Below are 14,432 nucleotides of genomic sequence, written 5' to 3'. Positions count from 1 at the left end.
GATTTTCTCATTGAATATGAAACATTGATATGTTCATATCATATGTTCCATGTTGTTATTGTTAACGATCCCCATTAAATCTAAATCATTTAATCAAATGATTCCTTATCTGATAGGTAGATTGAGAGCATTTTCTTAATTTGTCTCCCTGTATATAATTATACACTTGGTAAATTAGACAAAGTTGAAGTATTCATCTCACTTGGCATTCAGCATGTGAATATGATTATTGTTTGATTGTGTCTATATATTTGTTGGTGATGTGCTCAGGTGCTCCCACTACTGATTAATGTGTGTGCTGATATCCTAACAAAAACACATCTGGAGTTAAAGAAAAATAAATCTTGTCTGAAAAAAAACAAAAACCGAATAAAATTGTTTTCAAAATAAAAAGTAAAATACTTGGAAATATGTCTTGTTTATAACTATATGTTGCATGCCATGTTGGTGATTTGGTAATGTGTTCTTTTCTGTTCTACTCCAATCTCTCTGGAAAATCTAATGAACAAATTCTTGGGCTAAAGGTTGTATAAATTGAACTGAAATACATGAGAATTGAATTTAAAAATGCTTGTAAATCTGTCTTGAGTTTAACTTTATGTGAAAATATGTCTTGGTTTTGTGATTGTACACAAGATGTATCTTGATAACTTATGCAAATTGTGCTGTTTAAAGGCTGTTGCCTCAGCCTTAATAATAAATATTGAAAACATCAACATTGACTTCTTGTGGTTAACTGATAAATTGATATTTAATATATAAATACACTTTGAAACATTTTCTGTGAAAAATATATCATCAATGCATTTACTCACCCACTTTAAAACATATTTTAAACACAGAACAGATACAGAAAACAAATTTATAGCTTAATAAATTATATGTATGATGCTCTTGTAATCACCACTCAGATCAAGAAATTGAACTCAGCCAGCCATCTCATAAGACCTCCATTTAACCCATTTCTATCACAATTCCCTCCCCATCCCTTAATGCAACCACTATCTTGATATTTATGATAATTATTTCCTGGTTTGTTGCAAGCATCTTCCTACTAAACACTAGTGTCATTTTCCTGTTTTATTTTTAATATGTTTTATAAGCCTCTTCTAGTCTACATAGTCTCCTCCTCACCCCTTCTTTTCCAATGAATCTTATTTTTTGAAGAATCTTGGTCTTTCTACCTGTGAGATTCCTTGGAATCTGCATTTTGCTGACTGCCTACTCAGAGCGTAGTTAAGGAGTTCCTCTGACTCCGTATTGTCTGTCACTTGCTCTTTTGCTCTACAGATCTGACTTGGTCCACAGGTTCCTATTATATTCCTCCATTAGGAGATGCATAATATCTGGCTGTCTCATTTTGTTCTGTTCATGGCTACTGTTGCTCAATGCCTAGAATAGGTCCATTAATTCACTAGCTGTTACAAAATGGCGATATTCTCTTCAATCATCAGTTCTACTTGAAATATCTTTAAATATATAAATTTCCCCTCAACCAATATTTGATTATGCAGTAGTGTAGTTTTTGTAGAAAAGCTGAGATAATGAGAGAAAGATGGACACATTTTTCCTCTATCTAGTTACCATTTTTAAAAAAATAATAGCTGGATTATTTAGTAAAAAATAGACTTCCAACAATTTGATTATTTGAAAAGATCAATGAAACTAACAAACCCATGGCAATCAAAGGAGAAAGAAGGCAAAGTTACCTTCATCAGGTATGAGAAATTAATATAGTTACCAATATCCAAAGCCAAAACTGATCAAATCCAATCTAGCAATGCATAAAAGTAATAAGAATAAAGACCAAGTTGAATTATCCAGTTTACACAAGATTATCTCAATGTTGGAAAACAAAATAATGAATTTCAGTACGTTGATAGTATATTAAAGTATAAAATCATAATATGCTGAAACATTTTTGATAAAAATCAAAGTCCATTCTTAATAAAAATGTTATAGCACACTTGGAGTGGAAGAGTATTCTTTAAATCTGACGAATATTACCTACCAAAGAAAAAAACAAAAATCTTGCTGGTAAAAAGATTGAGGGCTTTTCTTTGGTGACCAGAAAAAAAGCAAGTATGCCTATTACCATAACTTTTTTCAATACCTTTGTCAGAGTTTCTAGCCATTGTGTCAAGGCCAGAAATCAGTACAAATAAAGGAGTAAGAAGTAAAAGAAAAGAAATATAATTATTTGCAGATTTTATATCTTTGTGTATAAAAAATCCAAAACAACCATCAATTTCTTTTAGAATAGTATATGAGAATTTGTCAAGTTTACTAAACATAAAAACTACAAAATACAAAAATAAATTTCTTTTCTGAAAGTTGGAAAGTGAAAAGTTCAAGACAATTTTTACTAGCAGCAAAAGTATCAAAGACCTAGACATAAATGAACCAAGAAGTTCAAGACTTGTCTATAAAGAAATTAATAAAATTGTCAAGATATTAAGTAAGACCTAGATGCAATGTTTATTGATTGAAAAATTGAATATTATAGTTGTTATGCAAAGTGCTGAGGCCCCAGAAAACCTCAGCATTCTTTTTGTAGATTCCAAATAAATAAGCGGAGGACTGGCTGTGAAAGAAATGCGTTTGCTAGGATTCACGTGTGCACCCGTGGTGGCCGACAGGTGAAATTGTCCTGCTAAGCTCCGTCCGGCCTGCGGACAGGCCACGCCAGGGACAGCCAGCCAGTGTTAGTGTTTTGCTGCCACCCAGACATTCCCAACACAAGGTTTTATAGAGCACAGAAAACAGAGAATGAACTTCCAAATAGCATGGATCAATTGAGTAACTATTTGAAAAAATATAATATTGAGCCTTGTCTCTCACAATTTGAAAATATACATTCCATATACAATAATTTGAAAAAGAAATTTATAAAACATTTAGAAGATAATATAGAAAAATAACTTCTTAAATTTGCAAGCGGAAAAGATTTACTAAACAAAATACTGAACAACTACAAAAAAATTAAAGACTTCTGTTCCTCAGATGCCATAAAGAAGTTGACAGGGAAAGCAAAAAAATATTAGGAAAGATATTTGACACATAAAACAAAAAGGATTGGTGTCAAAAATACATACAAATCAGAGGAAGAAGAAAAGCAATGCAATAGAAATATAGGAAAAACGCTTGAACAGGGATTTGAGATGAGAATCCAAAAAACCATTTGGATAAACATATAAATAGTTGCTCAACCTCATTAGTTTTCAGGATATACCAGCGCACGGGTGGACACCTTCAGACTGCACCAAAGCACCACCCAACTACCTTCAAAAAATAAATAAGTGTTGTGTCTGGACCAAGCCTGTGATTCTTATGATTTTAAGATGCCCTTCACCAATAATCATCAGGAAACCTTGAAAAGACACAGGTTGATTGCTTATAAGACCTGGAAATGACACAGCACACCTGGGGCCACACAACGAAGTCCCAGGTAAAGAGAATGCACGTGGGCCTGGGTTCTGCTTTATTTGGGTCAGAGTGGGGCCTAGGGTTTCACGGGCTCCTGCGTTACTGGTGAATTTAAAACAGAAGAAGAGGAACTTAAAATTCAGGAAGAGGAAACAAGTAGCTCAAAAGGTCAGTATTGAAATCAACCCTAAAGGCAGCAGTGGCTCTTCAGGCTCATGGCTGACCAAGTGTTTATTTCAGTCTTTGGAATGGATGCCTCTGCCATCAAAACTTAAATCACGTACTTGCATTATAAAAAAAGGGGGGAAATGTCAGGGCTTGCACTACATCTATGCCTTATATTTTGTAGTTTAAAATGTTTTTGTTTTTGTTTTTAAAGAGCAAGGATAAGTAATGGTTAACTGCAATTATGCTTTTTGAGAAAGAGATTGAAAATGTGTTTGGCAAAATGTGGTTAATTATAACGTGTAGGTCGGTTCTGTAGAATGATGGGGACTGAAACCAATTTTGACAAATGGACTCAACAGGTATTTGATTATTTTTAGACATTTGGGTTTTTTCTAGGGCAGACTAAAAATGCTCAGGCAGAAGCTGACACCGCAATCTACAGGTGGAATTTCTTCATTTTGGAATCTAAGTTTTGAAAGGTTTTTAAAGTCTTTCAGCTGGTGAGATCCGGCATGCCCACCCAGGTTATCTAATCTACACCCACCAGCCACCAGCCAATCAGGAGCAGATATGCAAATTAACCCAACTGAGATGGCAGTTAGGCAGTTAATTTGCATACTAGGCACCAGTAGCCTGGGTCGGGGAAACATCATAGGGCACCCAGGTCACTCCAAGGTAGGCCCCGTGTGGGCCCTGAGCAGCCTAGGAAGGGCCTGAGCCAGGGGACTTCTGGGCAGGGCCTGAGCCTGCAATCAGAGCTGAGGGGGGCCCCTGCCTGCGATCGCATGGGGTTGGGGGTCCCCTGCCCAGGCCTAACGCCCCGGCCAGAGGACTTAGGCCTGGGTAGGCGATCAGAGCTGGATGGGGGTCCCCTGCCCAGGCCTAACACCCTGGCCAGAGGCCTGAGGCCTGGGAAGGGGCAGAGCTGTCAATCGGAGGGGGCTGGGGGTCCCCTGCCCAGTCCTAATGCCTGGCCAGAGGCCTTAGGCCTGGGCAGGGGCTGAGCGGGGGTTTGGTGTGAACTACAGAGGAAACACCTTTTCTGACTGCTCATTGGCTAAGCTCCCTGTATGCCACTGGTAATATTCTTAGTAACTTGGGTAATAAGAATCCAAGAAGGTAATGTAGGGTTTTTCACCACACTCCTGGAGAAGAAAACGAAGGTCTGCTGCTGGAGAGGCTAAGAAGTGTCATATCCTGCCCTAGCCGGTTTGGCTCAGTGGATAATGCCTCAGCCTGCCTACCACAGGGTCTGGGTTCAGTTCTGACCAAGGGCACGTACCTAGGTTGCAGGCTCCTCCCTGGCCGGGGCCCAGGTCAGGGCTCATGCAGGAGGCAACCAATCAAAGTGCTTCTGTCACTTTGATGTTTCTCTCTGTCTTTCCCTTTCTCTTCCACATTCTCTAAAAATCAATGGAAACATACCCTCAGGTGAGGATAAAAAAAAATAATAAAGAAATGTCATATCCTATGAAAGACACACCTTGAAAATGCCTAAAGAAAGTTGTCATTTTTTCATGGTGAAGGGACTGGAGTCCGTGTTGATGAAAACACCTTGGTGGCTGTGGTGACTGGCAGTGGCCGAAGCAGCGGGGTGTTGGGGCTGGCGCCTTGCCCTGATCAGCCTGGGCGCATCCCACAAAGGGAGGCCAGATTGTGGCTTAGGCCCGATCCCCAAGGAAAGCAGGGAGTGGGCATAAGCCATCAGTAGGACATCCCCTGAGGGCTCCCAGTATGTGAGAGGGAGGGGGCAGGCTGGGCTGAGGGACCACCCCCCTTCAGTGCAGGAATTTCGTGCACTGAGCCCTTAGTTGAGTATAACCTTCTTACTTAAAATCAGCTGATTAGAGATGTAATTTGTCTCTACAAAATATGGTTATACCTTGTTTTATTGTGCTACAAAGATGTTAATGTTTGTTTGTTTTTTTACAAAGTGATGGTAACACCCACCACCAGCAAGAAGATTACAACTCTATTTATTGCCGTGACCTGGAACTGAACCTGCAGTATCTCCCAGGTATGCCTGCACCATCACAACAATGCCTCAAATGGTATTTGAATGAATAATTGTGTAGTACAGCCTAGCCAAGTTGACACACAAAACTGTATGAAGGAGAAATATAAAGATTTTTCTTGGTTGGTCAGTTGGTTTGGTTGTTAAGATGAGAGAGGACTGGATGAATTGCAAAGTCATTGGGAAGAATATATTTGAGAGGGAGTACTCTCCCTCTACAGATAGAGAAAAGGGAATGAATAAATTCTAGCATACAATATGGAAAGATAAACTCTAAATACTAGTTCAAGAACTCCTCTTTAAGAGGAGAAAGGAAAATTTCTCTAATGGTTGGTTCCCAGCCCTGATTACACATGACAATCATCTGAAGAACTTCAAAAAGTATGGATACCTAAACTCCATCCCAGACCACTACATCATCACCTCTGATTGTTGGTCAGGCAGAAGAATACTGGTAAATCTCTTCAGATGCTGTCAAGGTGTAGCAAGTTTTAAACTACTGCCCTAATGAAAAAGAAGGAAAAGGAGATCAGTGCAGACATAGATTGTAAATTATCTGATACGAGGAAGTTAAGAGAGTTCCATTATGATGGCTATGATTTTCTCAGTGAGATAGGCTATGAGGGCATCTGTTTAGAGTGAAGAGGAACTGAATAATGGTTAGAGACTTGAAGAGAGTGGAGGAGCTATAAAGTAGTCCTGAAGAAAAGTGGGGGAGTAAGTAGGAAAGAAGAGTAAAATGCTGTGCTATATTGAAGGCTCTTTGGAGCTTAGTGAATATACACAGTGACACCAATCTGTCTTGTCACATGATTTTCCCCATCTCATTTTATATATAAGAGCAGAGAACAAATATGGTAAATTTAAACTAGACTGAGTCTTACCAGATAGATTAGACAAAAAAAAAAAAAAAAAAAAAAAAAAAAAAAAAAAAAAAAAAAACAAAACCAGATGTGCAAAGGAGTTCCAATCTCAGGACAAAATGATTAGACCATAGGATGTGTAATTAAAAATGGAAGTTTAACAAAAAAAGGGTCAAGACTGGTGGACTAGGAAAAAGAAACACAAATAAATTAATGATACTGTGTTGTGCACTAAAATTTGTTGAGGGGGTAAATCTCTTGTTGTGTTTTTACCATGAGGAAACTTTTAGAGGTGATGAATAAGTTTACTACCTTGATTGTGGTGATGGTTTTATGGGTGTCTGTTTGTATATGTCCAAACTCATTGAGTCATATCTATTAAATGTGTGTGTTTTTTTGTACAATAGGGCCTTGACTTACGAGTTTAATTCGTTCTGAGACTGAACTCATTAAGGAGATCGTTAACTCAAATTACTCTATCAACTCAATGCAAAAAATCGGCCCAGAGACAGCTGGTATCTCAAAAAAACTCGTTAGTCGGGACACTTGTAAGTCAAGGCCCCACTGTATAACAATTATACCTTGAAGAAGCTGTTAAAAATAAAGTAAGATCTAAGGCAGTGGTTCTCAACTTTGGCTGCACATTAGAATCGCCTGGGAATCCTTTTAAAATCCTGATTTCTGGGCCTCATCCTCCGGAAATTCTGTTTCTTTGTTACTAATGTTGTGGCCTCGCCCCATAACAAAGAAACAGAATTTCCAGAGGATGAGGCCCAGAAATCAGGATTTAAAAAAGATTCCCAGGTGATTCTAATAGTCATGGTTGAGAACCACTGTTCTAGAGGCAGGACCAAGCCTGTCTAAGTTTGGTTGAGCTAAGTGAAATGTTAAGGCCTTGTTGCTCACCTGCTTACTTCTCACCCACCCCCATCTCCAATGCACACACACATGCATGAATGCTTCCTTTTCCCTGGAAAGAAAAAGGACAAAAACCAGAGTCAGAAGAAACACTGAAAGAGCAGAGAACTGCAACTCCCTCAAAACTCTAGGGCGGAGGGTTAGGAGGAGGGGATGGCTTTCAGGAAGTGTGGTTTGGAAAGAGATAGGACAAAGGACAGTGCCGGTATAATAGTACAAGACTTTTGTGAGTTCAGTATTCTAGAGAACAGGAGACATGGACAGTCGCTTAAACTTTTTTTTTTTTTTTTGGCCTTATGTTAGAATCCCAGATTCTACCAGTCAAATCTTAGACAAATGAAACTTTTTTTCATAACACATTCTGACAGAATATTTCTTGTAATTAAATCTTGTCTGTCAGTGAATTTCATATACAGTGATTACTATTACACAGAATATATTTTACATAATAAAAATATTTCACAGTAAAAGTCTACTGCATTTGTAAAATATATAGAGGAGGAGAAAATTATTCTCAGATAAGATTTTTTTACCTTATGATCTCAGTATCATCACCTGGGTGATGAAATACTTGCATTGACAAGAATCTGAGAAGAAAAAAAAAAGGTTTAAGGAAAATCAGTGTGAAATGCTGATTAGCTAGTGCCTCAGAAATAATCTGAAGTTTAGAATCTAAAATGAAAAACACCCTGAAAGTGAATTGTTGTCAGTAAAGTGAACAAAGGCATATTAAAATTTTAAATGAGATCTTAGAGTTGACGGAAAAATCTACAACCTCATCTCTAGAAGGTACATGGTAATCAAAAAAGTGTCCAAGGCTAAACTACGTTAATTAACACTTTCTAGATGATGTTTACTGTCAAATATGTGAACAGATAACTGGAACAAATTAGTAATTTGGGAATTTTTAAACTGCTGTCCCTTTTCACAGTTTTCGGTAGTATCACAATTGTCTTAAATTGCATTCTTAATACTCTTTTTGTAAGAAGCAAATGCAAGAGTCATTTAGAGTGAGAGCTATCATTCGGACAGATTAAATGATGAGTTGAGTTATTGAAGAAATATGAATTTCATGTGGGTAAGCACAGTGTTTTCAAATAACATAATCCTAGGCACAAGAGACTCTATGACAGTGGAAAAACACTAGACAGTCTGAATAACAGGTTTCTAACCATAGTTTTACCACTAATTTGTGCTGTAACGTAACACTATCTCCCTTCTCAAGTCTCAGTTTTCTAAGACTAAAGGACTACATAATTTACAAGGTTTTCTCTAGATCTAACAAAATTGAGAACACGAAACAAAACCTTTCTGTTGACTAATTTGTTGCTCATTTTATGGAACCTTCCCCCAAAAGTCACTATAATTAGTCAAGTTTTAAAACAAGATTGTATGCTCACCATGAGTCAATATCTGAATCAAATATGTGTAATCAATAAAATAAGGCTCACTTTTTGTAGCACTTACTGTGTTTCTGGTAGAATTCTGTTTTGCTAATTCTGTATTGGTAATTCATGATGTCTATGCATAGTCATAAATCTTGGCTTCTAGTTTATAAGTTCAATAGAAAGGTATGGGGACAATTAAAAGAAAGCAATAAGCATAAACATCATCTAATCTTTGCTGATGATCAAGAAGTACCCATATTGTGACTGTGGACATTCCAAAATGTCAGTTCTGGAATGGTCAATGACAAAGAAAAAAAAAGGTTTAAGGAAAATCAGTGTGAAATGCTAATTAGCTAGTGTCTCGGAAATAATCTGAAGTTTAGAATCTAAAATGAAAAACACCCTGAAAGTGAATTGTTGTCAGTAAAGTGAACAAAGGCATATTAAAATTTTATTAAAAGTGGCCAATGTCAAATGGCCAAATTATTTTCTCTACCTCATTGTTCAATGCCTCTTTTTTTGGTGGATGCTTTGCCACCAAAGGTCCAAATGCTATTTCATACTTTGATGTCTCTTCCATTCTTTTCCTTCCATGTTCCTGACCAGTCTACTAGGCCATTAGCAAATGTCTAGACATCTTCCTGTATTGTCCCTCTTAGGTCACTTTTTTCCCCCACAAAAAAACAAGTTCTCCATTTGTACCTCAACCCACTGGGAGGATTTTCTCTCCTCAATATTCCAGTATTGATGTTATCTGCCATCTCAATACAATAGCACTACTTGGTATTCTGCCCTGTATCAATCAATACTGCTGTCTGTTGTTATCCAGTTTCAGTTTGGACTCCTACACCGAATCTACCCATCCATAAATCAAGCTAGAGCTTTTCCTCTTTCTTCAGCTGGTCATAGGGAATTTACTCACAAAGGGGAACTAGTGACATGGAGTCTGGACCATCTGCTTGTGCAGCTTGCCTGTGCGCTCTGTTGTCATTTAAACTTCATTTCAAATGACAGTTTCTAACTGATCATGGGTCCACTGCTGAGCCTTCTGACTTTATGACATTGAGGCTCTAAGACAACTCGGCTCATTCTGAGTAGTCCCAGGTGGGTGGTCACTTGGTTCCCCAAGATTAAGTCTCTAGCAGGGCCAAGTATCATGCCAGCAGGTGATTGTAAAATGCAGTATAATTCTCCAATGCAGGTGGCATGGCCTTGTTCCAGAATCCAAGTAGTTGCATTTTGATTCTCCTCATGGGACTTGCCGTAAACTTACATTCCATATTTTCCCGCACCAAGGCTTCCAACATTATAGAGCCTATGAGATTGCATGGCCCAAGCAGTCAGGCTATTTGTACCTCAGCCTGACCAGCTGCAGGGCTCTTTTTCATTCTGGGACTCATTCCGAGTTGGGAACCTTCCATATCATTGAACGTAAGGCTATGAAAGTACTGCTGTGTGTAGACTGTGTTCCAGCCAGGACCCAGAAAGATCTACCAGGTGTTGTGCTGCCTTTCTGTTTTGGGCTTTGGAAGATGCATCATGTTGTCATTTACCTTTCAGGGGATCTCAAATACTCCTGACAGCTAGACTCATAAAAACTAGATTGAAATAGCAGTTTCCTGAAATGTGTCTTATCAAGGCCTCAGTGTGCTAGCCACCAGTTTTTTTCATAGCACCCAATTTAATATCAACATAATGTCATCAATGTACTGATCAATCTGATAATATGTAAAATATCCAGATGATGTAGATCTCTTTTGAATATGACAGTGGGTTGGGAGAGTTAATACAGCCTTGGTGTAAAACTGTATTGTTGTCTATTCCACATAAATGCAAATTTTTCCTGATCTTTTATTATCAGAGTTTTAAAAATGTACATTTGCAAAATCCATGCCTGTATACCATGTAACTAAAGCCTTATTCGTTAGCTCTAGCACCAGTGCCACATATGGCATAGCCACTATGGACCAGAGCTATTTCTAGGCTGAGCTTACAGTAGTCTACATTCTGCATGATCCAAGCATTTTCTCCAGGTGCCAGAATGGTGACTTAGAGATATGTTATGGCCATGCTCCTGTATCCTTTAGGTTTCTAATGATGGTGCTTATTTCTACTCTTCCTTCCTAACCTCATGGATGTTTTGATCTATGATCATGGTTGGGAGGAATTCTGGAGTCCTCCACTTGGCCTTTCTAATAAGTCCAAGAGCCTAACATAGACAATGCTCCAACTGCCAAGTGGCAATCTCAATTACATAGTTAGAGACCAGGAAATGACCATGACCATGAATTGTGTCTATGGAGACAGTGAATCCACTATAAGCCATACTTTAGCAGGTTTCCATTTATAACTTGACTCCTGTAATCCCCACCCTAACTCGGGGGTCATGAGGATACACTGAGTCTCCAGTTGTCAATGTCAACTTAGACTGTGCTCAGTAGTCCTCTGGGTATTTCTCTTTTCCTAATGTAAGGTCACACGAGTAAATGGCTATAACTCTCTAGAAAGTCATTACAGTATATACTTACTGTGGTGTTTCCTGGTCATCTCTTCAATTAATAGATTCTGCTTTTCAAAATTGGTTTAGGTTTGAGAACTGGGCAAAGAATTGCAAGTTTTATTGAGACAACAACCTCAGCTTCCTGTTCCTCTATTCTAACCTCCTTCTGATGGAAGAGTTAAACACCACACTCATTGGCTACCTATCTAATTTGTACTTGGTGATGTCATGTTCTATTAACAATCTCTATAACTTCCTGAGGGTCAAGCCCCCCTTGACTGCTACACCAGTTTTGTGGATTCTTGCTTTTGGCAATTAAGCACTGCCACCTCACCTCAATTACTTTCAGACTTCATCATCTTCAAGGATACTGATCAGACCAGCTCTGCGTATACTTCTCCTACTGACTGCCTTGTCACTTCAAGATGATCTGCCACTGAACTTCTTATGGATGCTGATGCCCCTTACCAATTCATTTCTGCTGGCCTTGCTCAATGCTGGGTTCCCTAGGACCTCCCAGAAAGCATAATCCTCTAATGGGTATTTTGGCCTCGCATAGCATCCATCCCACCTTTTTCTTCTTCCAATCTTTTTAAAAATATTTTTTTATTGATTTTAGAAAGGAAGGGAAATGGAGTGAGAGAGATAGAAACATCAATGATGAGAGAAAATCATTGATTTGATGCCTCCCCCATGCTCCCCACTGGGGACTGAGCCTGCAACCTGGGCATGTGCCCTGACCTGGAATCAAACCATGACCTCCTGGTTCATAGGTGAATGCTCAACCACTGAGTCACACCAGCCGGGCTTCTTCCTATATTTTTCTTCTTCCTCTACAGTTTGCCAGGCAACATAGGCATTTGCACTTTGTTCAATGTGGGCCATCACCTATTCCTGGCTTCTAAGAGCTACTCTTAGCAATGACTTTGTCCCATTTCTGGGGTCCTTACCAGGTTATAAAATCAAGTGTTCCAAGAAAATGCTGCCAAGTCTATAAGTTGTTCTTACTCGGTTTTTGAGGTTTTTAATTCTGGCCTCCTTGATCAAACGACCTCAGAATTTAACCCCAGGGGTACTCCCTTAGCTTCTGCTGGAACATGGTAGCTAATTCTTGCAACTTCTTCAGTGTGTAATCTTGCTCTTCTATAATCAGGCCCATCTTGTCTCTCATTAGATTCGTCTGGAATTTAATCACACTTGTTAGCCTGTTTGATAAAATGGGGTGAGGGGGCAACTCTTGAGAGGGCCACCTGTTGTCTTACAGCCTCTTCCTGCATGGGAGAGAAATCTAAAGAGGTACAATTCTCAGGGGGATTGCTGAAGCAAAAATTGCTCGTGAAGATTTTCTTCAAAGCTATTGAAATCAAAGAGGGAGGCCAGAATTCCATCTAAGCTCAACTCCATGGAAAGAAAGGGCCGGGAGGGTTTTCAGACTCCGGGTGAGCTAGTGGAAAAGTGCTAGAGAATCGGGGGAGGGGAGGCAGGGAGTTGGTCGATAGGATGTGTCTAGCAAATTGACTTATTCCTGAGTTAGCAAGTGCTTTTCTCTGCTATTAGGTCATCTGTGTCCGCTAATTGGTGTCCATGGACGCTGGGCTCCTACCCTGCCACAGAGACTGTGGCATGGTGCACGATCTCCCCTGATAATGAGGCTTGGAAAGGATGGCTCTGAGGTCCTTTAGAAAAACGCTTCTCAGTTGTGAAACAGTCCAGAGGGTGTTAAAAGGATTTATATCTCATAAGGGCAAAGCAAAAGTATATAATTACATGTTGTCCAAAATAAATGCTCTAAAGCAGTGGTCGACAAACTCATTAGTCAACACAGCCAAATATCAACAGTACAACGATTGAAATTTCTTTTGAGAGCCAGATTTTTTAAACTTAAACTATATAGGTAGGTACATTGTTATTAACTTAATTAGGGTACTCCTAAGGCTTAGGAAGAGCCACACTCAAGGGGCCAAAGAGCCGCATGTGGCTCGCAAGGCACAGCTTGCTGACCACAGCTCTTAAGAAAGTGAGGTGAGGGCCTCAGAGGCAGAAAGAAACCTGTGTGAAGTTTAGCCAAGCTGAGGGGAACATTAAGGCCGTCTTGGCTGGCATTCACTCAGGTGTTCCAATTCTGTCAGGTTCCAGGTTTAGGGTGCCCGTTTGGTCTTTGCTGAACATTTAAATGTCTCTGGAGGTCTGCAGTTCTAACCATGAAATCAGGGTCAGCTGCTCTTCTGCATCTGCTCTTCCAATGCAGGAAGCAAGGGCTTCTATTTAAGCTCCCATGGAGGCCCTCCAGCTGTCACACTTAACTTTAATTATCTTGTGAACTGCCCTCAGTTTATCATGATCCCTCTATAAGGCCTCAATTCACTTTATCAGTAACAGTCACTATTCTGTGCTGATTGGCGTTTTTCACCCTGTATCTTTCAAATATCTTTGTTACCACATCAGCAAGGACAATCCTCTCCATGGGGCCATCCTTCTAAGTCACCATTTATGAAATCCTAACTGCCACTCGGTTATCTATGACTCGAATTTCACTGACTTGCCAGCTGGATAGTGAGTAACCTGGTCCCCAAATCCCATCTTGCCACCTGTTTCCTCAGACCACCCTATGTATCATGTGTGCCAGTCTGGATCTTCCAAGCAGTAGATAACAGGGTGGGATTCCATGCACAAGGGATTAAGGGGATTCCTGTGAAGAATAAAGCTGGGTGGTGGTTGGGATGCGGGGGGGGGGGGGGGGGGGGAGTAGGCAGGGAGAGACTTCAGACTGAAATGGCAGGATCTCAACAGTGAAGACGAAGAAGGATTGGGGAAGAAGAAAGCCTCAGATTACACAAAATAATTCTGAGAAATCTTGGACAAGCCGAGGCACGAAGGAAAATGTGTCCATTAGAGGAGTGCCCTTTCAGGCACGCGTGGGCTGGCCCCTCTCCCCCTGCTCAGCCAGCGGGGGGCCCCTTTGGGGACCCATGGCCCCAGTGTTCACCGGGCCATGTCTGGAAGTTGTTGGTCTCACGTGCTCCCCACAGCAGGTTTTCAGGAATCAGTGAACACTTCCCCGGCCGCCACCACGGTCATTAGCGAGAATTCACTGTACAATACAGAAACATAGTCTAGAGAGGTTTCATAGCAATTAAAATTTAAGACTTATGGAC

The sequence above is a fragment of the Myotis nattereri genome (genome assembly GCF_964212035.1).
Source record: "Myotis nattereri genome assembly, chromosome: 11".
Taxonomy (NCBI): Eukaryota; Metazoa; Chordata; class Mammalia; order Chiroptera; family Vespertilionidae; genus Myotis; species Myotis nattereri.
The sequence above is the reverse complement of the archived record's forward strand: the minus strand, read 5'-3'. Positions refer to the sequence as shown.